A 25,922-nucleotide genomic window follows, 5' to 3' on the forward strand; every position below is an offset into this window, starting at 1 on the left:
CATTTAGCCTTTTCAACCATAATAGCCATCATTTCACAGGTCATGGAAGCTGTGTGAGAATTCTGCCAATTTCTGAGTGCATCTATCCCAATTTTACATTCTGGAACTGGGGAAATGAACACAGGATGTTCTCAGGAACCTATTGCACCTACATGAGAGTTGGACATTATTCAAATTCCATTAATCACCTGTGCTCCATAAGCCCCTACTCAAATTGGAGGGCCACAATGTTTCTTGGGATCTCCTGGTATCAGTGTTAATTCAGAACCAGCATCCAATAGACCCCGGAAAGTTTGAAATTTTCCTTTGCCCCAGTGTACATTTATCCATGTAAAAGGCTGTAGGTCCCTCTGGGGAAATATTGGAGAAAGTTTAACAGTGAAACTTTTATGTATCTTATCAAGATCCTTCCTCAGGGGAACTTTGCGACCCCTTCATTCAAGTGGTTCTGAATCTTCCGACTGGCTCAAGTCTGGAAATTGATTCACTGGCTGAGAATGCCTGTTGCCAGGATACAATGTAGCCTTTTTTTCATTTGAGAAGTTTTCTGCTTATACAGATCAAACAGACACGGAGTAGGCTTGTTATGTATTTCATTCCTGGAAATTCCGTGATTGATTAGCAAGTACCAAAGTTTCTAAGGAGACATGCCAGTGTAAATTTCACCTCTCTTGTGTTGACCATTATGGAGTATGTCATTGTAAGCATTGTTTTGTCTGTGTTGTCCATTATGATAACTGCTATCACCTTGTCTCTGGTAATTTAATGCTGCCGCCTGGCCCTTGTTACCTCTGGGCTCAATTAAAGCCATCGAATTTGATTCATCTAATTGAGCAGCAGCATCTCCAACCCTAAAGTCTGGCAGAAGGAAAATGGCAAAGACAAACGTTTCACATGTGCTGGAACTCCTCTCACCAGTTTGCTTCTCATGAGATTGTTGAAGGGCATATCTTCTGATCCTTACCATTGTAGAGGATTAGGTTACACACAATGTATCCACTCTAGCATTGTAATTTCCCTATGCCTTAAAATCCCCTCCTCAACATTAAGCCAAGGTATATTAGGCATCTCCAACTCTTTTTTAGCAGGGATCTTTTGATAAACAATTCAGGGAAGCATTCAAACAAACTTTTGGCCCTTTTTAGTAACTGTGTGTGCTTCCATATTAAGCCTAAAATTTCCAATCAGAGGGCTCATGTCAATAAACTTAGACTGCTCTCATTTTATATTCCTTCCACCATTATTCCACACCCTTAAAATCCATTCCCATGCTTATTTCTCAGACTTCTGCTTGAATGAATTAGCAAACTCATTAAGCTCCTTAGTAGTGTAGTGTATTTCCTCATGGACTACACTTTCTACCTCCCTTGTAGGGGTCTGTTTTGCCTTGAGTCTTGTTATAGCTCTAGAATAAACTATTGCTGGGCCTTGAAAAACATCAGTATTGTCTTGTGTGGCATTTGTTTTGGGTGAAACTCATTGTTGATTTATCAGACTCTAAGGAATTCATTTCTTCTTGTAAGAATAAGACATTATTTTAAGGGATGGGGCTGAGGATACTACTTCCTCAGGTGGGGCAACTGCTTGAAAATCTGAAAAGTCAAAATTCTCAACTTCAACAGGCTCATGCCACACATCACCACCCCATGTTTAGGATCCAATTATTGGCCAATTCATATTTTTACATTAACTGCTGCTACCCTCTGAGACTGAGGCTTAAATTTGCACTGTAAATCAGTCAACCTTATAATGGGGTCTTCAGTTTGATTTTCTACAACTTGAGCCCTATCGTTGCTGAAGAGAAGATTCTCTTCAAAGACAAAGTTATCCTTTTAGATGGGTTACTTGCATCTGAAGCTTTTAAATTATAACATAGAATTCCTTCTTTTTCTATATTGTTTTTTTTTCTGGAGATGCTAAGAGCAACCAGCCAGCAAAATCATTTTCTGATATTTTTTATAACTTGTAGAAAGTTTTATACACCAATTGACCTAATTCATTAAGATAATCAAAGGCATTAGCTTGTTTAAGCTTTAAATATAGTTTCAAACATTACAAGTTCTCAATATTCTCCGAGCTCTAAGGAGCCAGCAAATCTGGAGAGGTTTCAATAGTTGAAGGTGCTGATGAATTATCAAACCAACTCCAGATCTTTTTTAAGAAGAATGGAACTTAATCTTCATTTATAGGACATGATAAGGTCTGAAATTCCACATAGGAATAAACACAGAGGACAACTTCATAGAGTATGCAGTTTATAACTGTTCAAGAATAGTTTCACTGTAAAAAGTGGTACAATAACAAACCACATTTAAAATTAGTTCTTTTGCCAGGCAGTGGTAGCACTTGCCTTTAATCCCAGAACTTGGCAGGCAGAAGAAGGCAGATTTCTGAGTTCACCGCCAGCCTGGACTACAGAGTGAGTTCCAGGACAGCCAGGGCTACACATAGAAACCTTGTCTTGAAAAACCTTTAAAAAAACTTCTTTTTAGAGACATATTAGGACAGATTTATGAGAACACAGAATACAGCACATAACTAACAACTGTGTGCCTTGTCTGTACATTAGAATTTAAAGGTCACAAGAGCTCCATCCTGAATTTGGAAGGTGAAGCCTCAGATTTTTAATTTTTATTAGATATTTGCTTTTTTACTTTTCAAATGTTAACACCTTTCTATGTTACCCCACAGATTACCCTGAACTCATCCCCTTCCTTCTCCCCACCTCCCTCGAATTTCCTGACTTGCATTCCCTTATTCTGGGGGGAATCAAGCCTTTACAGGAACAATGGCCTCTCCTCTCAGAAATGGTCATCTTCTACTACATATGTAGCTGGATCCATGGGTCCCTCTGTGTATATCCTTTTGTTGGTGGTTTAATACCTGGGATCTCTGGGGGTACAAGTAGATACATGTTATTGTTACTCCTGCGGGTCAGCAAACCTCTTCAGCTCCTTGGGTCCTCTCTCTAACTGCTCCATTGGGGAAATTCTTATGCTATTGGTTGTCTGTGAGCCATGGGTGTTTTGACCCATTTACCAATAAGGAACAAAATATCCACACTTTGATCTTCCATCATCGTGAGCTTCATGTGATCCCTGAATTGTATCTTGGCTATTCTGAGCTCTTAAGCTAATATCCACTTATCAGTGAATGCATACTATGTGTGTCCTTTTTTTGAGTTGGTTACCTCATTCAGGATGATAGTTTCTAGCTCCATCCATTTGCCTAAAAATTTCATGAATTCAGCCAGGCAATGGTGGTACACTACTTTAATCCCAGAACTTTGGAGGCAGAGGCAGGTGGATTTCTGAGTTCAAATCCAGCCTGTTCTACAGAGAAAAAATGAAAAGAAAAAGAAAAAAAGAAAAGTTCATGGATTCATTGTTTTTAATAGCTGAGTAGTATTCCATTGTATAAACGTACCACATTTTCTCTACCCGTTCCTATGTTGAGGGACATCTAGGTTCTTGCCAGCTTCTGGCTAATATAAGTAAGGCTTCTATGAGCATAGTGGAGCATGTGTTCTTATTACAAGTTGGAGCATCTTTTGGATATATGCCCAGGAGTGGTATAACTTGGTCCTCAGTTAGTGCTATGACCAGTTTTCTGAGGATCTGACAAACTGATTTGCAGAGTGGTTTTACCAGCTTGCAAACCTACCAGCTATGAAAGAGTGTTACTCTTTCTCCACATTCTCTCCAGCATTTGCTGTCCCTTGAGTTTTTGATCTTGGCCATTCTGACTGGTATGAGGTAGAATCTCAAGGTTGTTTTGATATGCATTTCCCCATTGATTAAAGATGTTGAGCATTTCTTTAGGTGATAATCAGGCATCCAGTAGACCTCAGTTGAGAATTCTTTGTTTAGGTCTCTACCCTATTTTTAATAGGGTTATTTGGTTCTCTGGAGTCTAACTTCTAGAGTTCTTTGTATATATCAAGTGGCAGTCAACATGTAGAAGGATGCAAATTGATCCATTCTCATCTTCCTGTACAAAGCTCAAGTCCAAGTGGACCAAGGACCTCCACATAAAACCAGACACACTGAATCTAATAGAAGAGAAATTGGAGAAGAATCTGGGCACACAGGAAATTTTCCTGAATACAACACCAACAGTTTATGCTCTAAGATGAAGAATCAGCAAACGGGACCTCATAAATTGCAAAGCTTCTGTAAGGCAAAGGACAGTGTTAATAGATCACAATGGCAACCAACAGATTGGGCAAAACCCTTTATCAATCCTACAACTGATAGAGATCTAATATACAAAGTTTTAAAAGATAAATTCATATACTTCTCCTCCTCTAGTACCACTCCTGGTAGCAAATTCTCTTTTAGTCAGGATTCTCCAAAGTCACAGAACTTATTGGTAGTATCTATATAGTAGTTCTATATAGTAGAGGGTATCCATTGGTGATTTACAGTCTGTAGTCCAACTCCAAACAATGGTCAGCAGCAGATGTGAATGGAATTCCAACGATCTAGCAGTTGCTCGGTCCTACAAAGCAATCAGGAAAGGAAGAGGAGAGGGAATCTTCCTTCTTCAAATGTGTTTATGTAGGTCCCCAGCAGAAAGTGTGACCCAGATTAAAGGTGTGTACCATCATGCCTGGATCAGGTACTTGCTAAATCCCAGATGACCTTGAACTCAGATATCTTAATCATTCTGGAATTCATAGCCACTATGTCTGAAGATCTCCATGCCAAGATCCAAGTCAGAAACTCATATCTCTCAGCCTCCAAATTAGGATCACAGGTGAGTCTTCCAATTCTGGATTGTAGTCCATTACAGATGAAGTCAAGTTGGCAACAGGAATGGCCACTACAAAAAGTATGGTATCAATACACAGCAGAATATTGTCAGTTTGTGACGGAAAATAAATTATTCAAATTTACAGTAACCAGATGGACTTAAAAGGATTTGTGTGTATGTGTGTATCAATTTTTTTCAATTTTTTTCTACTTTGTCTTTTACTTATTCAGTTTACATCCAGCTCATTGCTCCCCCCACACAACCTCTTCCAAAATACTTCTTCTATCCCTTGTCCTCTTCTCCTCTGAGAAGGAAACCCTGAAGTCATGCTCTATCCTGGCTATCTACATCTCAGCAAGGCGAGGTACTTCCTGTCCCACTGAGTCTGGATAAGGCAACCCAGGAAGAAGAACATTTCCCAAATATAGGCAACATTTTTTGGATAGCCCCTGTAATAGTTGTTTGAAGCACACATGAAGAATAATCTACCCATTTGCTACATATGTGGATGGTGGCCTAGGTCTAGCTCCTTTATGTACTTTGTTTAGTGGTTCAGACTCTGAGAACCCAGACAGATTTGAGAAACATTCTGTCTCATACAAGGATGTAAATCACAAAGTTCATACATATTAAAAGCAAGAAAATGTATGTATGGTCTATGAAACCAGAGAAGAGGTCAAAAACGTGGAAGAAACAGTTTTTAAGGAAGCAATGAGACATGATGTTATTTGATCATTGCTCCCCAATTTAATTTGTCAAAACAAAATCAACTGGCTATGACTGGTCATTTGAGGGAGAAATGTGGGCCTGGAGGATTGAGTGAAACTATTGCTGGTAGAGGAATTTAAAGAAGGAAGGAGACTTAATTGGAGAAAGTTGCCACGGAAAAGATGGAATATGAACTCTTGGAACAGAGAAACAACAAGTTACAAGGGACTTGATTGTTGGGGAATAAGTTAGAGTAGCTCTAAATCTGCCCTATGTGGGCTTGAGTTTGTAAATAAAATATCTAGATTGTGTTTGTTTTATACGGGCAAGGTAGATTGTGGATTATTTACAACAACAGCAACAAAGATACTTTCCTATTGGTACGGATTCCAGGACAACCTTACTACTTCTAGCATATTAATTTTGTTATTGGTAGTGTGGGTATTGGTGTTGGTATTGGTTGGGGTGGTCATGGTGCTTTATCTTTTTGTTGTTGTTGTTGTTGTTGTTGTTGTTGTTGTTGTTGTTGTTGTTTGTGATACCTTCTGTTTATGTAAGCCTGGCTATTAACTCTATTTGAAATCCAGGATGGTTCTGCACTAAAGGCAGTTGTTCCATTAATCTTCTAGTGTATGCTCTCTCAAATTTCTTTTTGGAGGCACTCAAAGCTATGAGTACAGCAGAAAGGAGCCTATCAATTAGGTTTGATTGGCATAACTAAATATAGTTTATTTCCATGCCAGCTGACAGACTATAAAGAATTGACCAGGTAAAGACTTTAAGGATGTAGATGAGATAACTTGTGTGTGGGTGACAGTTTGTTCATGAAGGTACTTGCTGTGTATCCATGAGGATTGTGTTTGACTCTGCCCCACACACTTAAAAAAAAACATTCACAGCACTAGTCTGTGATCCCTGGAACTGTGTGGTGAAAACTTGATTTCAACTTGACTAGATGGATTCCCAAATTGGCTACTACATATCAAATGATTCACTGTCTAGAAAACTGAGTTTTCAGAATGGTACATATCTGATATTGAAATACGGATGTTACTTATATACAAAACAATGCCATACCCAAAAGAATTTCTTTGATGTTTAATGGTGCTTCAGTCCAAATATTCAAATTTGGATAGACTTAATATAAATTTAATTATGTTGGATGTTTTCCAAAAGCTTTGCTTAACAGAAATTGCAAAGTACCTGAAAATTTTAAACCACACTGTGCACATATTCCTCCACATCAATTAAAAACTGCTTTCTATTATTTCATATATATTGTTTGGATTTTTATTGGTGTAGTGATTTGGTTCATTTCTTAGTATTGTGCTTGCTTGTATTTGTGATTTGCAATAAGTTTTATTATAATATCCAGTCATGTTTCCAAGAGCATGCCTTCTGCTTCTTTGAGACAAAACACTTTGAAAAGTTCAGGTAATGTTAGACCAATATGGAAACATCGATGGCCACTTTAAGAAAGGCTTCTCCTCCTTCAATGCATTGTTCAGTTAAAGAATCTTTGGTGGGCAGAGCTCACAGGAACATAACTTTGTGTTTCTCTAGAGACAGTGACTCAACATTCGAAAGGACAGTATCTATAGTAACTTTAGAAATCAGAATTTGTGAGAGCCAGGAAAAGATCATTAGACATAGTCATAGAAAACTGATCTAATTGGTACCCAGTTTTCCTGCGCTAGCAAGGTTTGGATAGGAGAATGCAATCCACAAACTCCGGGATAAGGGGAACCTGGCTTTGTTTACAGGTCCATGTCTCCATGCAAGGACAGGAAGTCCTCTCTTCTGAAAACATGCCATTAAAAGAAGTCATCAAGGTTTTAAAACAGCAGCAATCATCAACAAGGCCAACACCAAAGAATGCAAGGACGCCAGTTGTCAATACACAAGATATATTATTGACTAAAGGTTAGTAGGTAAACTGGGCAGAAAAGGCACGTTCTGAGGAGATATGTTTTATTTTATTTTATTTTATTTTTGGTTACATTTTCATAGATTGTCTTCTCTACAAAGGATAAGAAAACAGTGAAAATGAATGTGATACTTCTTGGAAATATACTGAAGAAACCAGTGGTGATATCTGTACTGGAAATGAGAAGTACTCCCTTCGTGCTATCCAGAAAAAAGAGGATCCTAAGCATGAAGTCCTCATATACGTATTGTCAATTCTCTCAGTGTACCAGAAGAGGAAGTCAATACAACTCCAGTCATCATGTAAAGTTCCTGAGTGCACCTACTACTGTAAATGTCTCCATGGAGTCACAACGAATGGATTTGTCCAGAACTGGCATCTCTGTAGACAGCAAAGATTGGAATAATACTTCCAGGAATGCTACTCAAGTAAATAGTGGTGATAACATTCCCAGGAACAAAATGGACTCCCTATTCATCAACCAGAGAATGTATCATCCTGAGCCTGAGGTGGGAGATGTTTCTCATGAATTTCCTCTGGATTCTATAAGAGCAAGTCAACGAATATCCACATGACTTCAAGAGTCACTTGGAGAATATTTTCCTGAAGAAGACCCTAATGACGAACCAGGGTTCATCTCCAGGCCAGAGCCTCCTATTTCAGAGACATGCCAGAATCATGAGGCAAACTCACCATGTAAAAGTCATCAAGAGAGATACTATGGAGATCCTGAACCATACAATTGTGAAGAATGTCCTACGAGGTTCAAATATTCCTGTCACCTTTCATCCCACCAGAGAACACCCCTGAGTAAGAGGGCATTGTCCTATGACACCTGTGGGAAAATATTCAAACGAGTCTCTTACCTCCGAATTCATGATGTCATACACAAGCCAGAGAAGCCTTTCATATGCTGCACATACAAAAGGTCCTTCAGCCACAAGATGAACCTGAAGGCTCATGAGAGGATTCACGCAGGAGAAAAGCCTTATGCCTGTTCTCTATGTAGCTGTAGCTTCCGCTAATCATCCACATACCACCGTCACATGAGGAATTACCACAATTCTAACTGAACTATGGAACATCCTCACCAGAGTTTGGTAGGGTTTCAATGTCAGTATGTCATCTGCAAACAGGAAAGAATGTAGCAACTACATTTTACTTACCCAATGAAGATATAACATGCAACTTATGGATTGACACATTTTATACATTTTATATATATTTTTAGTTTGTGTGGTGTGTGTGTGTGTGTGTGTGTGCGCGCGCGCGCGTGTGCGTGCGTGTGTGTGTGTGTGTGTGTGTGCCAGAGAGAGAGAGAAAGAGAGAGAGAGAGAGAGAGAGAGAGAGAGAGAGAGAGAGAGAGATGAGATTTTGGATTCATAAACATTGAAGATTCATGGAAACTATACGACATGGTTGATCATCTTTGTATTGTAATCAAGATCAGGTTATAGGCCTTGTTTATAACCAGCATTTCCCACTGGGCTACCTCAATGGAGCTCAAATAATATTAGTTGATACATTACATAAGATAACTGTTGTCTCTTTTTCAGATTGTTAACATATTTTCATCCAAGGATAGTGGAAATATGTACATTTTAAATAAATTTTATTGTCAAGTGAAAATGACAATGACTTTTGGATTATTTTAGTTTATTCTGAGCATCAAATATTTCTTCCTAACACTTCCTCAGAACTACAAATGAATGGCAGAGAATTGTTTTAGTGAAGAAATAGGATTGTTTGTAAACCTTATAACCTGAGTTCTTTGTCTGGGTATCCTACATTCTGCAAACTAGGTTTTCTTTTTTTATTCTGATTATTGCACTTGGTAATTTTGCATATTTACACTAAAACACTAGCACATGCATACATATTTTTATTCCCAAATATGGAGCAGTGAAGGAAGTTGCAGTTGAACTTGACTATATGGGTCTTATCTCTGGAACTCTCATAGAGGAAGGAGACAATACACCCCTGTGATGTGTTCTCTTAATGCAGCATGCACACCACAGTGCAAGTGTACACATACTGTAATACATGCAATGCAAGCTTATCTGAGACTATCTTACAAATAAATGACACTGAGGCTATTGTTAGTTTATTTGACTTTGACAATCATTGAGGGTAATCCCTAATCTATAGTTTTGACTGTAGGGTTGGCTACTTCTCAGTTGTTGTAATCCAGTAACTTGCTGTTTCTCCTGACCCCATGCTTTTCATTCCTCTCCCCTTACTGATGCCTCCTCTATCATTCTTCTTCCTTCTCCCTCTGATTTCTCTTCCTCGAACCAGATCACTCCAAACCAACCTACCTCTATTCCCTCTAGTAATAGGCTCTAGCCAATTTAATTTAACCAACAGTTTTAAATTAGGGAGCAAGTTTGCACAGCAAAAGTTTGTAAATATGAGAAGTCACTGGCAGGTTTGGCTTTTTGCGTATAGAATTTGGTGTTACAATATATAACTGAAGTCTTGACTGAACACTTCTGCCATCATGTGCATTTTGCATAACACTTTAAGGCTGTCTATTTTTTTCCTTCTGAGATTCCATATGAACCAATGTCACTAGGGATTATCATCCATTTCTGAAGTTGTTTTTGAAGCTAGTCTCTGGAGCCAGCATCAGATAGGAATTATCAGGCAGGGAGCTGGAAGAACAGGTCCTCCCAACATCCTCAAGGCTGACCCCTGTCAGGGATGCTTTGCTAGTCCTCAATTCAGCACTATACAAACCTTACATGCAATGCATAATTTTATAAACATATTTGTATGACATATGCCACATGCACAAATCAATTAATTGTGATTTTACACTCTTCGTCAGAACAAATGAAAGACATTTACTTTCATTTAAAGTTAGTCTGAATAATTTCAGTTTATAATATCAATTTTTATTTATACCATTTAAAGAATGACATTAAAAGTCTTGATTATAGTGTAGCCAACATAGTATTGCCTATGCAAAGAAATGTATTTTAATTTCTGAGCCACTCTGAGAGGTGTTCGCATGTTGCAGGATCAGTACCTATGTTACTTGCTTTGTCCTTGCAATCTTTCTCTTTTTGTTTGTAGCTAAGATCTTCAGGGGGTCTTCCCTGGTGGAGTATTATTTTTTAATAATTTGGAGGGAAGATATAGTTTTTCTTTTCTTGTTGGAGCAAATATAAAATCTTCTGCCCAATATAATAAATATCCTTTCTTCATTTAGAAATTAGCACTTCTCTAGGCTTCTCTAACTTAGTAGTCCATTCTAAAATCCCGTATATCTTTACCCTTTTGCTAACTGTATCAGTAATTTTTTAAAAAAAATTTAAAATTACCAAAACACATTTTAAACTATCTTTTGAGCAACATACAGTAAACCAGTAATCAACATCAAAGTTAATGAAGAGAAACTTGAAGCAATCCCACTAAAATCAGATACTAGACAACGCTGCCCACTCTCTCCCTATCCATTCAAAATAGTACATGAAGTTCTACCTAGAGCAAGGAGACAACAAAAGAAGCTCAAATGATATAAATGGGAAAGGAAGAAATGAAAATATTACTATTTGCTTATGATATTATCATACACTTAAGCGACCCCAAACATTCCACCAGACAACTTCTACAGCTGAAAAACAACTTCAGCAAAGTATCTAGATTTAAAATTAACTCAAAGAAATCAGAAGCTTTCCTATACACAAAGGATAAATAGGTTGAGAAATAAATTAGGGAAACTAAACACCTCACAATTGTCACAAATAAAATTACATAACTTGCTGTGACTCTATCCAAGCAAGGAAAAGATCTGCATGACAAGAACTTCAAGTCTCTGAAGAAAGAAATTGACCTAAATCTTAGATGGAAGATGGAAAGATCTCCAATGCTAATGGATTGGCAGGATTAATTACAATAAAAATGGTTGTCTTGCTGAAAGCAATCTACAGATTAAATTCAATCCCCATCAAAATTCCAAATCAATTCTCTATAGAATTAGAAAGAGGAATTTGCTAATTCATTTAGAATAACAACAAGCACAGGACCATGAATACATCCCAACAATAAGAGAATTTCTATGGGCATTTCCATCCCTGAAATCAAGCTGTATTACCAAGCAATAGTGGTCAACACTGTATGGTATTGGTACAGAGAAAGTCAGGAAGATTGCTGGAATAGAAATGAAGACCAAGAAATGAACCCACACACCTATGATCTCTTGATATTTGACAAAGGAACTAAAACCATCCAATGGAAACCAGACAGCACTTCGATGCTGGTTCAACTGAATGTTATTGTGTAGAAAAATGCAAATCTACCTATTTCTGTCTCCTTGTACAAAGCTCAAGTTCAATTGAATCAAGGACCTCCACACAAAACCAGATACATTGAAACTTATGGGGAGGGAGTGGACAAGAGCCTTGAACACATGGGCATGGGAAAATTTCATGAACAGAACAGCAATGCCTTGTGCACTAACATCAAGATTTGACAAATGGGACCTTGAAAATACATCAACTTCTAGGGGAATCACCATCCTGATTAATGGGTTTCAATAAATATAACATTAAAAATGTTAACTTTGCTTTATTTTTTTTTCCTTTTTAAAAATATTTCACTTTATTCTCTCATCCCCAGAGGATGCTTTGTCCAGAAACTGATAAAATAAAAATCAATCAATGAATTCAAGGGGGCGGGTGGAGAGAAATTCATTAATGACTAGGCAGGCAGGCCAGCAACCCACATTCACCTCAGGGGTTCCCCTGAGACCCCTGCCAACCTCTACATGGGGAAAATCATTGAATCAGCTATGTCTTCATTATGAGAGTGAGAGAGGTGGCAGAGATATGAAGCTATATGGACATATATTTATATAATAAATCTGTAAGTTAATAAAGTAAATGGCAATACGCTGAAATTACTAAATATTTTATATTTTTTAAAGCTTTTTAAAAATGGTTTTACTGTTTGATTGTTTCTGTTCCTTTCTTTGTGTGTTGTTGGTTTTGGTCATTAAAACATCTGACATTCAGAGGACATGAGAACCAAAGCCAGCTTGGCAGGGCTGATAGCCCCAGCATCCACTCCTGAGGCAGAGAAGGGTTATAGCAGGTCCTCTGTTCCTGGTGATCACACAGGGGCAGGGAGGTGGGAGGAGCCACTATAACCTGGTTCTGGGGAACTGTGTGCTTTCTGTTGGACATCTCAGGGCAGGCAGTTCCTGGACAAATCACTTGGAGATTTGGCCTGGATGTCAAAGGCTTTGAAGGGGCATCATGAGTAGAAGTGACCTGGCTTTACAAAGATATGTTTGGGGAAAAGGGGTCTGTTGTTCCCTCCATAAAAACTAAGAACCCACAACATGGAACATATATATAGCAGACCAGAAAACTGATGGTTAAGCCTCCCTCCCCTACAAGATTGAGAATGAGAGGCCTTCCTAACCCACCCCTGCCGGAATCCTGAGAAGAACCACAAAGAGCTCTTTGCATAGATACAGAGTCAGGGTGGGGGCAGGGCTCCTCAACACATCTGGGAGGCCAAGGGGGTCTCTGTTCAGGGTGGCTGAGGGCATCACAGGTTGCTCTCCCCATAGAGGGCTGTGGAGAACTTATAGTCAAGGGTGCCAGGAGCAGCGTACAGCCCCTTGTAGGGCACCATGCAGGCTAAGAAGTACTTGGCCTTGTGGGGAGGGGCAGCTCTTGCTCTGCAGTTCCTCCGCAGTGATGGAGTTCTTGTCCCCTGCCAGGAACTTGAAGGATGCAGTGACCTGATCAGCAGTTTCTGTGTCTGTGTTCCCCCTCGACATGAAGTCAGTGAATGCTTGGAAGGTCAGGAGGCCACTGTAGTTGGGGTCAACCACACTCATGATCTGGTTGTATTCAGCATCACCCTGCTGGTCATTTTCCACTTCATAAACCAGGCTGATGAGTTAGGCCTTGAATTCCTAAGGCCCCAGCACCCCACCATGGTCCTTGCAAAGTGGTTGAAAGAAGCTCAGACCTCCTGCATTTGCTCCTGGCTGATACCCTTGCCATTTCCTGTGAGGATTTGGTTTTACACTTCGTTGATGGTGCAGGAAGTCGTCCAGCTTCTGCTGCATCTTCTGGGTGGTGTTCTGAAGCTTGTAGTGCTCCAGCTATGGGATGGTGCACTGGATCCACTCCAGAAGATCACTTACCAGGCATTCATAATTTTCCATCAGGTGCTCCTTTTCCTGTTTCACAGCCAGCACCTTGCAGATCCAGTTGGCAGCAGTCTCAGCTTTCTGCACTCCTGAAAACACATGGTAGAAGCTGGGCACATATGTCATTTTGGCCTTCTCTTTGGGTGGGCTGAGTTCACAATGTACTCAGCATCCAACATCTTGGGGATATCAAGGTATTTCTCACCCATTTCAAATGCCTTGTTTAGGTTGGTGACTTCAATCAGCTCAGGTCTGTGCCATTTGATGAGTGTGTTGAAGGCCAGACTATCCTTCCAGCTGATATGAAATTTCTTCACCTTGACAATTTTGTATAGGGTTGTCTTTCTCAAGCACCAGAGGAGAAGTCCTTCCTTAGCAGAGGTCTCTTCTTCAGAGATGTCTTGAATGGCAGATCTGAAGATGATGGTCCCAATCATTCCCAGGGTCATCTTTGCATTACCATTCAAAATATCTTCTGTCCTTGTGGACACAAGCTTGACTCCCTTCCTGGGGATGAAGTCTAGGGCTTTCTTTACATGGTTGATCTTGTTCACTCACATCTTCCCCCACTCTGGCTTAGGCAACCGCTCCCATGAAATTACCTACAGCAGAAGCATAAATTTGAGCCCATCCCTGAAGTCCTCATAGATGTTCTTGATCTAAGTGCCAGATTTCTGCAGATGGGAGTTCACATCCTTCACAAGGATGTGTAGGTCTTGTTCTGCTACTTCTACCAGGCCAGGTCCAACAAAAGTTCCTGGTCCCAGTTATCCTCCTGGCCATATAGTCGCCCATGCTTCTGCCACCACCTGCACCATTGTTGCTACTGCATGGGCAGTACTAGTATGCCTGGTTGGCTCCATGGTAGTCCACCGTCCTGCTGCGTTTTGCTATTCTTCCAGCTGGTTTGCTACCACCTCAGCTCCCACCCCTGTGTCTGAGGCTCCTAATCCACCACAGCTTCAGCTGCTTTGAGTCAGTCCAAGTCTGATGCCTGCATTTTTTTATGTCGATCCTCATCCCAAAAAGTCTTTACAATCATGGTTAGCATTCTTCTTGAAGTGTTTTTTATTCAGTTTGCAAATAATTTATTGAATATTTTTGGGTTTATGTTCATAAGGGAAATTGGTTTGTAATACTCGGTTTTTGTTGAGTTTTTATGTGCATTGATTATGAGGGTTTTGGATAATATTCTTTCTGTTTCTGTTTTGTAAAATACTTTGAGAAGTAATGACAATAAGTCTTCTTTGAATGTTTGATTGCAGTCTTCACCAAAACCATCCAGTCCAGGATTTTTAAATTGAGAGTCTTGTTATGACTTCTATATCATAAGTTGTTATAGGTCTATTTAAATTATTTTCCTGATCTTTGTTTAACTTTGGTAAGTAGAACTTAAAAAAAAATTACTCATTTCTTTTAGAATCTCCAATTGAGCACACGTTTTTAAAGTATATCCTTATGTTTCTCTGGATTTCCTCAATGTCTGGTTTTCTGACCCCCTTTGTTTCTGATATTCCTAGTCTGCATATTCTTTTCTTTTTAGTTAGTTTGGATTAAAGTTGCATATTGTGCTAGTTTTTCTCAAAGAATATACTGTGTGTTTCACTGATTGTTGTTGTTTTTGTTGTTGTTGTTGCTGCTGCTGCTGCTGTTGCTGTTGCAGCAGCATTAGTAGCAGTAGCAGCAGTAGAAGCAGCAGTAGCAGCAGTAGCAGCAGCAGCAGCAGCAGTAGTAGTAGCATTTTTCTCTTTTTCACTTTGACCCTGAATTTGATAGTTGTTTGATATCAGTTTAAGGTTTTTAACTGTTTCACTTCAAATGATTTTTTTTTTTTGGCTTTATTTAAAGGATCTGCTGGTGTCCTCCAATTATTTCTTTTTCTTTCCATGACTATCTGTAATGAATTTGTTGATTATCACCAATTGGTTTACTGTACTCTCCTGGATGTCTTTCACTTTTATTTAAGATTTAGCTATTTATTTCATGTGTGTGAGTACACTGTGTCTTCAAACAAATCAGAAGAGGGCATTAGATCCCATTACAGATGGTTGTGAGCCACCATGTGGCTACTGGACTTTGAACTTAGGACCTCTGGAAGAGCAGTCAGTGTCCTTAACTGTTGAGCTATCTCTTGAGCCCCTTGATTTCTTTAAGGGATTTATTCATTGCCTCTTTAAGGACATGTGTCTCCTTCATATATGCCACACCAACTCCAGTGTTGTCTGTGTAAAGTGACAATATGTCATTAAGGCAGATGGGAGAAAACTGCCCCTCGGGGCTAGGCTTCCTGGAAGTCCCTGGCAGTGTGCCCACATCTGGCCTTGAAATGGGCCTCGATGTTCTCCAAGGACTGTGCTTCCTGTGTTATGTGTTCTGCACTGTGCCTTTCTTCTTCTTCTTCTTCTTCTTCTTCTTCTTCTTCTTCTTCTTCTTCTTCTTCTTCTTCTTCTTCTTCTTCTTCTTCTTCTTCTTCATCTTCCGCTTCCCCTTCCCCTTCCCCTTCCCCCTTTCCTTCCCCTTCCCCTTCCCCTTCTCCTTCATTCCTTATACAGCATGATCCCAACGTACAAGATGGTTAATTGATAAAGGAAATTTTGATATTCCAGTGGAAGGAAAAGAGAATGTGGCGATTACCCCTACTACTTCCAGTCCTTTTCTCAATGAATTCATGTTGAATCTTAGTGAAAGAAGGTCTTGGAATGCTTTTCCTCAGGCTCCATCTTTTTTACTTACCTTAGCAAAGGTAGTGCACAAAGAACAGAGACATTAGGGAATGTTATGAATAGTTTGTAGCAGGAAGAACACAGTAGGAGAAAGTATAGGACTGCTGAATAGCTATTGCTTTATACAGGTACTTATGATAAAGTAGGTAACAGATGGGTAAAAGCATTGAAAGGCAGAAGGTCCTATAGTATTCTTTAAATAATAGAGATGAATTAGTTTGAGCCATACCACCTCGATGTTTGTTGTCCAGGGCAGTACAGAGTGTTCTTGTAATGAATATGTGCTCATTCTTAAAGCATTTTGACTTTTGGTGGCACAAGAAGGCTTATGGCATACAAATTGGCCTGAAGGCCCAGGCTCTCCTATTGATTATTAACACAACTTTAAGTAACCACAAGTTAGACTCGACCATCACGTGTCTAAGGTTTATGACCTAAGTCTGCTTTTGATCATGGTTCATAGAGCAAGAGTTCCTGTGGGCGTCATGTCATGTCTCTTTACTGTTTTAATTAAGATGGAAATATACCTTGTTTAGAAATTACTTGAATATTCCTGGAGAGGTGCCAACCCTAACCTGTTCCTCAGTATACTATAAAAATATCTTGCTAAAATGTAAAGTTGCAGCAGATTCAAACCACTTCTGGTGTCTCTGTAATTACCTTGCCACACCTGTGCCCTCTTGAATACCAAAGACCCAATTCTCCCTAGGTTGTGACTCCCCCTGGCTGGGTCAGTCCATGGAAGGTGGTGCCTTTGAACAGAGACTCTTTGGACGAGTAATTTCTTTCTTTTCTTTTCTTTTTTAAGGTAATAGGTGGGCTCTTGCCAGGAATCCATGGCTCTGCTGGTAAAGGATTATGGGTGGAGTGCAAATAATCATGAGGTAATATGGGGCAATCTGAGTAAAAGCCAGAATGAATGGTTCTTTTTGTTTTTAAATGTATGATGGCCAGTATAGGTTTAAAGGTTTCAGAACATATGTTAAAGGACTCTTTTGTGTTCTTCAAAAAAGTGAGTACTTGGTTCCTGGAGGAAGATACTTTGTCATTACTTGACTGGAAAAGAGTGAGTAAAGAAATGAGGAAGTATGTGCAGAATCATGGAGATAGTGAACTTCCAATAATATAATTCATATCCATTATGGTTACAGATGAGAGAACTATTAATAGATTCCACTGATTTTGAAGGTTTAATTCATGAGACCTTGTCTGTGAAGAATGAAAAGGAGGCTAAGCCCATAAACGGGCCTGCTCTTAACTATGGTACAGACTCTGTGTGAGATTTGATAACACTTAATGATAAGGATGTCAATGATGACAAATATTGTGATGATTAGGACCTGGATGAGGAGCCTACTGAGTATGGGACCTTGAAAAATAGGAACCATTTTCCTGGGAGAAATCCTCGTTTGTCATTAAAGAAGGGAGCCCCTTGGCAATGCCCTTTTGCTCCTGTTGGACCTAAGGGAGCCATCGAGGAGGCTGAAAGGACAGGGGATGTACGTTTCTTTTTTCCAGAAGTAGAAGGATTGGATGGAGAGGATCCCATCTGGAAGACTCTCCCCTTGAAAATTTTAGAAGAATTGCAAGCGGCTGTTAAGTCCTCTGGCCCTTTGGCTCCATATACTATACAAGATTTGGACATGGTGGGCAGCCATTGGCTGATCCCTCATGATTGGCATCAAACTGCTAAGGCAACTTTGAGTCCCGAAGATTATGTTTTCTGGAGGACTGAGTACAAAGACAGGTCAAAAACTACAGTGACACAGTTTCTTGGGAAAAGAGGATCTAAGCCTGGGATGGATATGCTGCTAGGGACAGGTGCCTATGCCACTCCTCGAGCTCAAGTAACCATCCCCAGGGATGTTTTAGGAGCAGTTACTCATAATGCTATTCAAGCATGGAGAAAACTGTCCCCTCCTGGCACCAAAGGAACTACCTTGTCAGGAATTAAACAAGCCAATGTGGAACCCTATAAGGACTTTGTTTCTTGGCTTAAAGAAGCTGTAAGTAGAATGATGCCACCCTCAGAAGGTATTGAGATACTCCTTAAGCAATTATCTTGGGAAAAATGCTAATACTTTTTGCCAAGACATTATAAGGCCCATCAGAAAATCAGGAACAGTGCAGGACTTTTTAAAAGCCTGTGTAGATGCCTCATGAGCACTAGTGCAAGGTATGGCCTAAGCTGCAACTATGAAAGATCACCTATGTTAAGCAAATCTATGGAGGAGGAAGAGATTCCACTCACCCCATTTGTTTTAAGTGTGGAAAGAAAGGACATATGCAAAGACAGTGTCCTGGAGAAAACAATAGGATTAACAAGAAAAGCCTTTTTCCAGGAGTGTGCCCTCAATGCCACAAAGGGAAGCATTGGAAAAATGCATGTAAATCTAGGCTCCACAAGGACTGAACACCTCTTAAAGGGGAGAAGGACGAGGAAACCTCACAAAACTAGGTCAGGGGCAACCTCTCAGCCCTGGAATTGAAAGAGAGGACCAAGATCACCCTATTAAATAATAGTGTGCCCATAACCCTGAGGCACCAAAATTTACTATTCATGATCTGCCTAGAGCTACTCCAGGTAGTGCTCGGTTAGATCTAGTTTCCTGCAAGGATATCATTTTGTCATCCTGGGAAGGAGTTATCTTAATCCCAACCTCAATCATAGGGACATTACCACAAGTAATAGTTGGACTTATAATTGGGCATAGTTCAAACTATAAAAAGAATTTTGAAGTATTGCCAGAGTGATTGATGGAGACAGCACAGGAGACATAAAAGTGATGATAAGACCTTTGAAAGATACAGTACAGATACATAAAGGACAGAGAATAGTACAACTTCTCTTGTTGCCATATCTTAAACTGCCTAACCCTGTGTTAAAAGTAAATAGGGGACAAGGGCAGTTTGGATCTACTGATGTGATAGCCTGTGTCCAAGATATTGGGGCCCAGAGGCCTTTTAAGATGGTAAGGATTAATGGAAGATTGCTTCAGGGTCTCTTAGACAGTGGAGCTGATAGAACCTTCATATCAGGAAAAAACTGGCCTTCTGCTTGGCCTTGTCAGAGGACTTCCTCTTCTTTGCTAGGATTGGAAATGGCCTCAAATGTAGCTCAGAGCTCCAAACTCCTTAGATGGGAGTTGGAAGGTAAAACAGGAATGATTTGGCCTCATGTCATTCCCTCTCTTCCTTTCTCTTTGTGAGGAAGAGACATTATGGAAGACATGGATCTAAAATTGGTGTCATCTGATAATTTGAATGATCAGCACTGTTACATGCAGATAAAATAAGATGGAAATCAGAAGAGCCTGTGTGGCTCAATCAGTGGCCCCTGACAGAACAAAAATACAGGCTATAGAACAATTGGTGCAAGAACAATTAGACAAAGGGCATATTGAAGAAAGCACCAGCCCTTGGAATACACCATTCTTTGTTATAAAGAACAAATCAGGGAAAGGGAGATTGCTACAAGATCTGAGAGTGGTTAATGCAACTATGACAGATATTGGTGCTTTGAAGCCAGGACTTCCATCTCCTGTGGCAGTGCCTAAAGGTTGGAAAATAATTGTAATTGATTTACAAGATTGCTTTTTTTTTTTTTTACTATAAAATTATATTCTGAGGACTGTAAAACGGTTGCATTTAGTGTTCCATCAGTTAATTTAAAAAGACCATATAGAAGATATCATTGTAAAGTTCTTCCTCAGGGTATGAAAAATAGTCCTACATTGTATCAAAAGTATGTGGATCAGGCTTTAATTAAAGTTAGAGAACAATATGCAGATGCGTATTTGATTCATTACATGGATCATATATTGATAGCGCATTCTTCCAAGGAAATGGCTGATAATATCCTAGAATATACTATTGAACAATTGACAACATTTGGCCTGGTTATTGTTCCAGATAAAGTTCAAAAGAATAGACCTTTGAATTATTTAGGACAATTAATATATAATGATTTTATCAGTCCACAAAAGGTGTCTATAAGAGTGGGTAAATTACAAACATTAAATGATTTTCAAAAATTATTGGGGAATATTAATTGGATAAGACCTTATTTAAAAATCACAACTGGAGAATTAAGTCCTCTGTTTCAGCTACTACAAGCGGAAGCTGATCCAAAACCTCTTCGTGTTATGACACCGAAGCTATTCAAGCTCTACGTTTGGTTGAAGAGCAATTAAATAAAGCAAGAGTGAAACACATTTTATATAATAAGGAATGGGATTTACTTATATTTAGAACACCCTATGCTCCCACTGGATGTTTATGGCAAGCAGAGATTTTGTAAAGGATACATTTACACCATATGCAACAAAAAATGTTGGCCTCCTATCCTTTTATGTGCTCACTCTTGATCTCTAAAGGAAGGATGAGGTCTAGAGAATTATTTGGGAAGGAAATGCATAATATCATTATTCCCTACAATAAAAAACAGTTTGAACCATTGCTTATGGAGGATGAGAATTGGGGAACATCTTTGCAAGGGTACAGTAGTCAAATTAAATATCATTATCCCAGACATACTTTAATAGAATTTTCCAAAGAAACTGAGGTAATATTTCCCATTAAATGTTCCCTGCAGCCACTGGAGTCTGCTTTATGCATTTTTACAGATGGATCTTCTAATGGAAAGTTTGTGGTATACGTACCTGGACATTCACCTCTGATAGAGGAAGGAACCCACACTTCTGCCCAAGAAGCAGAAATTAGAGTGGTTTTATTTGCTTTTCAAAAGGTTACAGCTAAATTTAACCTTTATACAGACTCAAAATATATAGCGAACTTATTCCCAGCTCTAGAGAGTACTCTTCTATCAGGGCACTCCCATATCCCGGGATTGTTCCAGCAATTGCAGGACCTGATTAGGGACCAAACAGAAAAAACTATGTGGGACATATTACAGGACATTATAATCTACCATGTCCTCCTGGCAAAGGAAATTACATGGCTGATGTCATTACTAGGGGTATAATCATGAATATAGTAGAAGCAAAAGAGAGCCATTAATTACATTAGCAAATGCTCTCTCATTAAAGAGGATGTTTCACATAAAAGAACAGGCTAGACAAATAGTAAAGAATTGTAGCAATTTTACTCAAATTTACCACCCAAAGATGGGAGTGAAACCCCAAGGTCTCAAAGCTTTAACGTTATGGCAGATGGATGTTACACATGTTCCAGAGTTTGGAAAACTGGCCTGTGTTCCTGTAACTGTAGATACTTACTCTCATATAATCTTTCCCTCCACAAGAATTGATGAGGCGGTAAATGATGTGATTCAACACCTGATTCAAAGTTTCTTAATAATGGGGAAACCCATGAAAATTAAAACTGACAATGCTCCAGCTTTCATGTCAAAAGTCTTTGCTTTATTTTTACAGGCATGAAAAATCATGCATGTCACTGGAATTCCCTATAATGCTCAGGGGCAGGCTATTATTGAAAGGCCACATCAAACTTTAGAAAATCAGATAACACGCCTTAGGGTTGATAATAGCTATTTCTCTCCCCACTGTTTATTGAGTCTTTCTCTTTTTGTCTTTTATAATTTGAATACTGATGAACTGGGGAATTCCCCTGCTATGAAACATTGGGGAGGTTTAAATATAGAACAACCCCCCCCCCCCCGAGTCATGTGGAAGGACCTAATGACCAGCACCTGGAAATGGATGGACACTTTAATTTCCTCTGGAAAGGGATATGCAAGTGTATTTCCACAGGATGCTGACTCCCCAGTCTGGAACACAGTGGGCTTGTGCGACCAGGGCAGCTATGGAAGCGGCAACAAAGGAAATGAAAGCTGGAGAGAAAGAAGACAAGGACTGAAACAGAACTACAAGAGCTTTTTCTGGCTCCCAGGAGAATGCAAACATTAACACAGCTGAGGAATCTGACAAGAGAAGCTTTAATCTTGGTTACTGCTCAGAAGCTGCCACAGACTCTTGAATTTATTTTCCTTGCAATGCTTTCTCTTCTTGCTGCTTGACCTACAGTTGTTGTGGGAAACCAAACTGCAGGAAACCAGACTTTCAATGGCCCTCACCTTGAGAATTCAGTGACCTTTGGGTTAACAACTGAACCACTCCCTTCTTCACACGAGGCTTATCAACTGGTCCTTATCTTGGCTGAACACCTGGGGTTGTCTAGGCGGAACCAGCATTCCAGAAAAGCTGCTAGATGCAGCAGTCAGCATCTGCCTCAGATGAACTTTCCTTTTTCTGTGCCTTTAGCATTCCTCCTCAGCCCTTCCCTACTTCCTCTCATGATATATTCAAAACCAGGTGTTCAGCCTTTCATTAAAGAGGCCTTGACAAGACACCCTTTTTGCTTGGCCTTGCTCTCTTTTCTTCCCCGTTTCTTGTTCAGGCTTGGTCTCCCTCGACTCCATGAATAATTAGGTCCTGTGGGATGGGATAAGTGGCGCCCAACTTAGGGCTTGAGGTATGGACCTTCGATGGATGGAAACCACCCCAGGATAAGGCCTCCGCGGCAAAGAAACCATTTGGAGGAAGCGCTTTCACCGCTCATGAAAAGTATTCCTCAGTAAGTGGGCATTCTCCATCCCAAAAGAAATAGGCCATTAATTGTCTAAAGAAGCGGTCTTCGTCAGAGACCTGAAAGCTTCTCTCAGGGAAAGCGGAGTTAGAGTTAAAAAAAAATGGCAAAAAGTAGGTCGAGAACTAAATGAAACATTGACAAGGCAGGGCCCTGATGTTGTCCCTGCAACTGTTCTCTCTTACTGGGGACTCATTCGTGATGTAGAAGAAGGTGCGAGTGAGGACCCTGATAGACAGCAGCTTTTGTCAGTCACTGAATATTGCCTCCGCCCTTTGTCTCAGGCAGCTTCAATAACCTTGTTTTCCCCTAAAAAGAATTCTTCAAAACCTTCCTTGGTCATTATAGACATGTTTAAGGCACCAGCACCCACTCCCCTGGCTTCTCTTTATCCTCCTCTACTGAAAGGGCCCATCCCCTGCTGATATGCCATTAATTAATCCAGTCTGTAAGAGACCCCACGGGGAGGAAGCCAACTTGGAGGAGAAAGCTGCCTGCAGAAGAGCCCCTGATAAAATCTCTTCTCTCCACCAAATGATAGCTGCAGAGAGCAAGTAGCCCTCTTAAAGGAACTATGAGGCTTAGAAGGACAAATAGTCACTCTAACTTCAAGATTTATTCCAAAGACAAATGCCTAGAAAAAGTCAAAGCCAAAACAAGCCCCTTGACTTTAAAATGTTAGAAAAATTAAAGTCCGCAGTCATAGACTATGGGTGACAGTTCCCTTCACTTCGGCACTTAGAATCTTCCACTGAGGGCTGGCTGACACCTGAGGAATTTATCCATCTGGCCAGATATGAGATCTCTGAGGGAGAAAATGTTCTTTGGAAGTCAGAGGCTGCTGAGGCGGCTGGAGAAATCAAAAGTAAAAACCACTCACGGGCAGAATGTAAGTCCTGGACTGCAAAGAAATTCCTGGGCCCTTCTCCCCTCCCACTTCTCTCCACATGGTCATGGCCAGTCTCTACTGATCTACACTCTCTCTCTCTGCCTTGCTCTGTCTCCACTACCCCATTAACTTCCATCCTCTGTTCTGAATAAACTTTATTCTATACCATTTCCATGTGTGTGTTCGCCTAGGCACCTTCCTTCCATCTTGTTAAATCTTAAATCAGAGAAAAAGGAGGTTTCAGAAAAGCAGTTTTTTTTCATATGTAGGACGTGGTATCAAAAAAAAAAAAAGAAAAAAAAGAAAAAAATGGTTAAAAGCTATTTCAAAACTCTCCTGGGGAGGAGAGGAAAATGGGAGATGCCCTGTATCCTCTGTGAAAGCTACTGGAGATCTCTTTAGTTCTGATTAAGGTATTTGGAACTCTTTGGGACATCAAGTTCCCTCTCTGTTGTCTGGTTTTGGTGCACCAAAACCTGTCCATATGTGTGTCAATTTATGTTGTCTATTGTTTTGATTGACTGAATGATTGTTGTTTTTATGTATTATGCTGAAAAAGTGGTTAAAAAATGTTATCTGCTGGCAGTCCTGCCAGTCACAGTTTACACAGAGGAGGCTAATTTAAGTTGCCTCACATTCTTTAGGAGTCAAACACAGCTGGAGAACAAGCCTCTTTTAAAAGGCCACCAGCCTCAAGGATTCGGAAAACTTTGATTTAACTTATAAAATTCGTGTAGTTGCTTTATTCTTGCTTTTAATTGGTCTTAATGTTATAGGGTTTTACATATCTTGACTATAGAGTTACAAATTAATTGGTTATGATTTAAGAGGTATAGTGTTATTAAGAAAAGTTTAGTTTAAAACTGGTGATTCAGTGTCAGAGCCATCTTAACTAGCTACACATGGCCTAGTTTATAATTGGCCTTAAAGTTATGGGTATATTTTGCATGTCTTGACTATATAGAGTATTGGCTTATAAGTCATTGGACATGATTTAAAAGGTACAATGTTATTAACAAAAATTAGGTTAAAACTGGTAGTTTAGGGTAGTAGTCATTTTAAACAACATGTGGCATGACGCAACCCAGGAAATACAAGCCTCTAAGATGCTTCTAAATTGGCATGGTGTTTTGTGTTAATCTTAGACTGGATATTGGACTTATAAGAAATATGATTTAAAATCACGTCTCTTTAATAGGTTACATTGTCATACACTTGATCATAAGAACTGGTAGACAAACCTTGTGCTGTAAAAATAATGTGTTTGCCATTGATTTTAAAGAAAATAGATTGTTTAAAATTGGGATGTGCTTCCAAAGTTGTAGTTGTGCTCTAATATTGCAAGAAAAACTTGAGTTAAAATGAAAATTGCCAGTGTGTCATTGACTGCAGTTTTCAGTTTGCAGTCTGGTTAATGGCTCACGATTCTTAACATATTTTGTAATTAAGGCAATTTTAAGAGTGATACAGCTGTGGCCATTATAGGTAGGTCTATTGCCACTTTTCCACAAGTTTATTGGCTACAATGGTGGGAGCAAAATTTAACCCTCCAAGATTAAAAAGGAGATCTCAGTGGAAATTGATATCAAACAGGCTCCTTTGACTACTATGAAACTACAAGTAGAATTTTTCTGGGAATTCTGAAATTACAAGTTCCTTTTGTTATTCAATCCTCAAAATGTCCTTGCTGGACATGTGGGTCTGGTCTTAGATAAAGGGCTCAGATTAGAAGATACTTCATTTGAAAAACCTCATACAATGTCCTTGCCAAGGACTCAAGGTGGGTCCTAGGTCATATTAAAAAAATTTACATTAGAGTTAATGCAAAGCTTAGAGATGCCTCAGTGGAAGCTAATGAGGAAACTTGTGTTTTTGTCTTACAGGACCCACCTAGAGAGTGTTTGACTAAAAGAACATTCTTGACAGACTTATCCAGGTGTGTTTTAAAATGCAGTTCAAATCTATGAAAGGTCAATAAGGCTATGTAGAATTTATAAAGGCATTGAAATTTGGCCTGTCTACTCCATACAAAACTATTACATATTTAAAGGGTTGTTTTTTGCTTTGTGGATATTGATCATTATAAAAGCATTTACTTCTAACTTTAAAAGAGCATAAGCTAATTTAAAAAAAAAAAAAACAATAAAATAATTTCATTAGAAAGTTCTTCCCCAAGAAATG

The 25,922-nt window shown here is 39.4% G+C and overlaps 2 pseudogenes; one reads left to right on the forward strand and one right to left on the reverse strand.

Annotated features, from left to right (window-relative positions):
- The window catches only part of LOC127694530 (zinc finger and SCAN domain containing protein 4C-like), a 37,072-nt pseudogene extending 28,609 nt beyond the window's left edge, over window positions 1–8,463 (forward strand).
- Window positions 8,464–12,949: 4,486 nt separating this feature from the next.
- LOC127682615 (alpha-actinin-4-like) lies at window positions 12,950–14,429 on the reverse strand (annotated as a pseudogene).
- Between the last annotated feature and the right edge of the window lie 11,493 nt (window positions 14,430–25,922).

Source organism: Apodemus sylvaticus, chromosome 1, assembly GCF_947179515.1.
Source record: "Apodemus sylvaticus chromosome 1, mApoSyl1.1, whole genome shotgun sequence".
Taxonomy (NCBI): Eukaryota; Metazoa; Chordata; class Mammalia; order Rodentia; family Muridae; genus Apodemus; species Apodemus sylvaticus.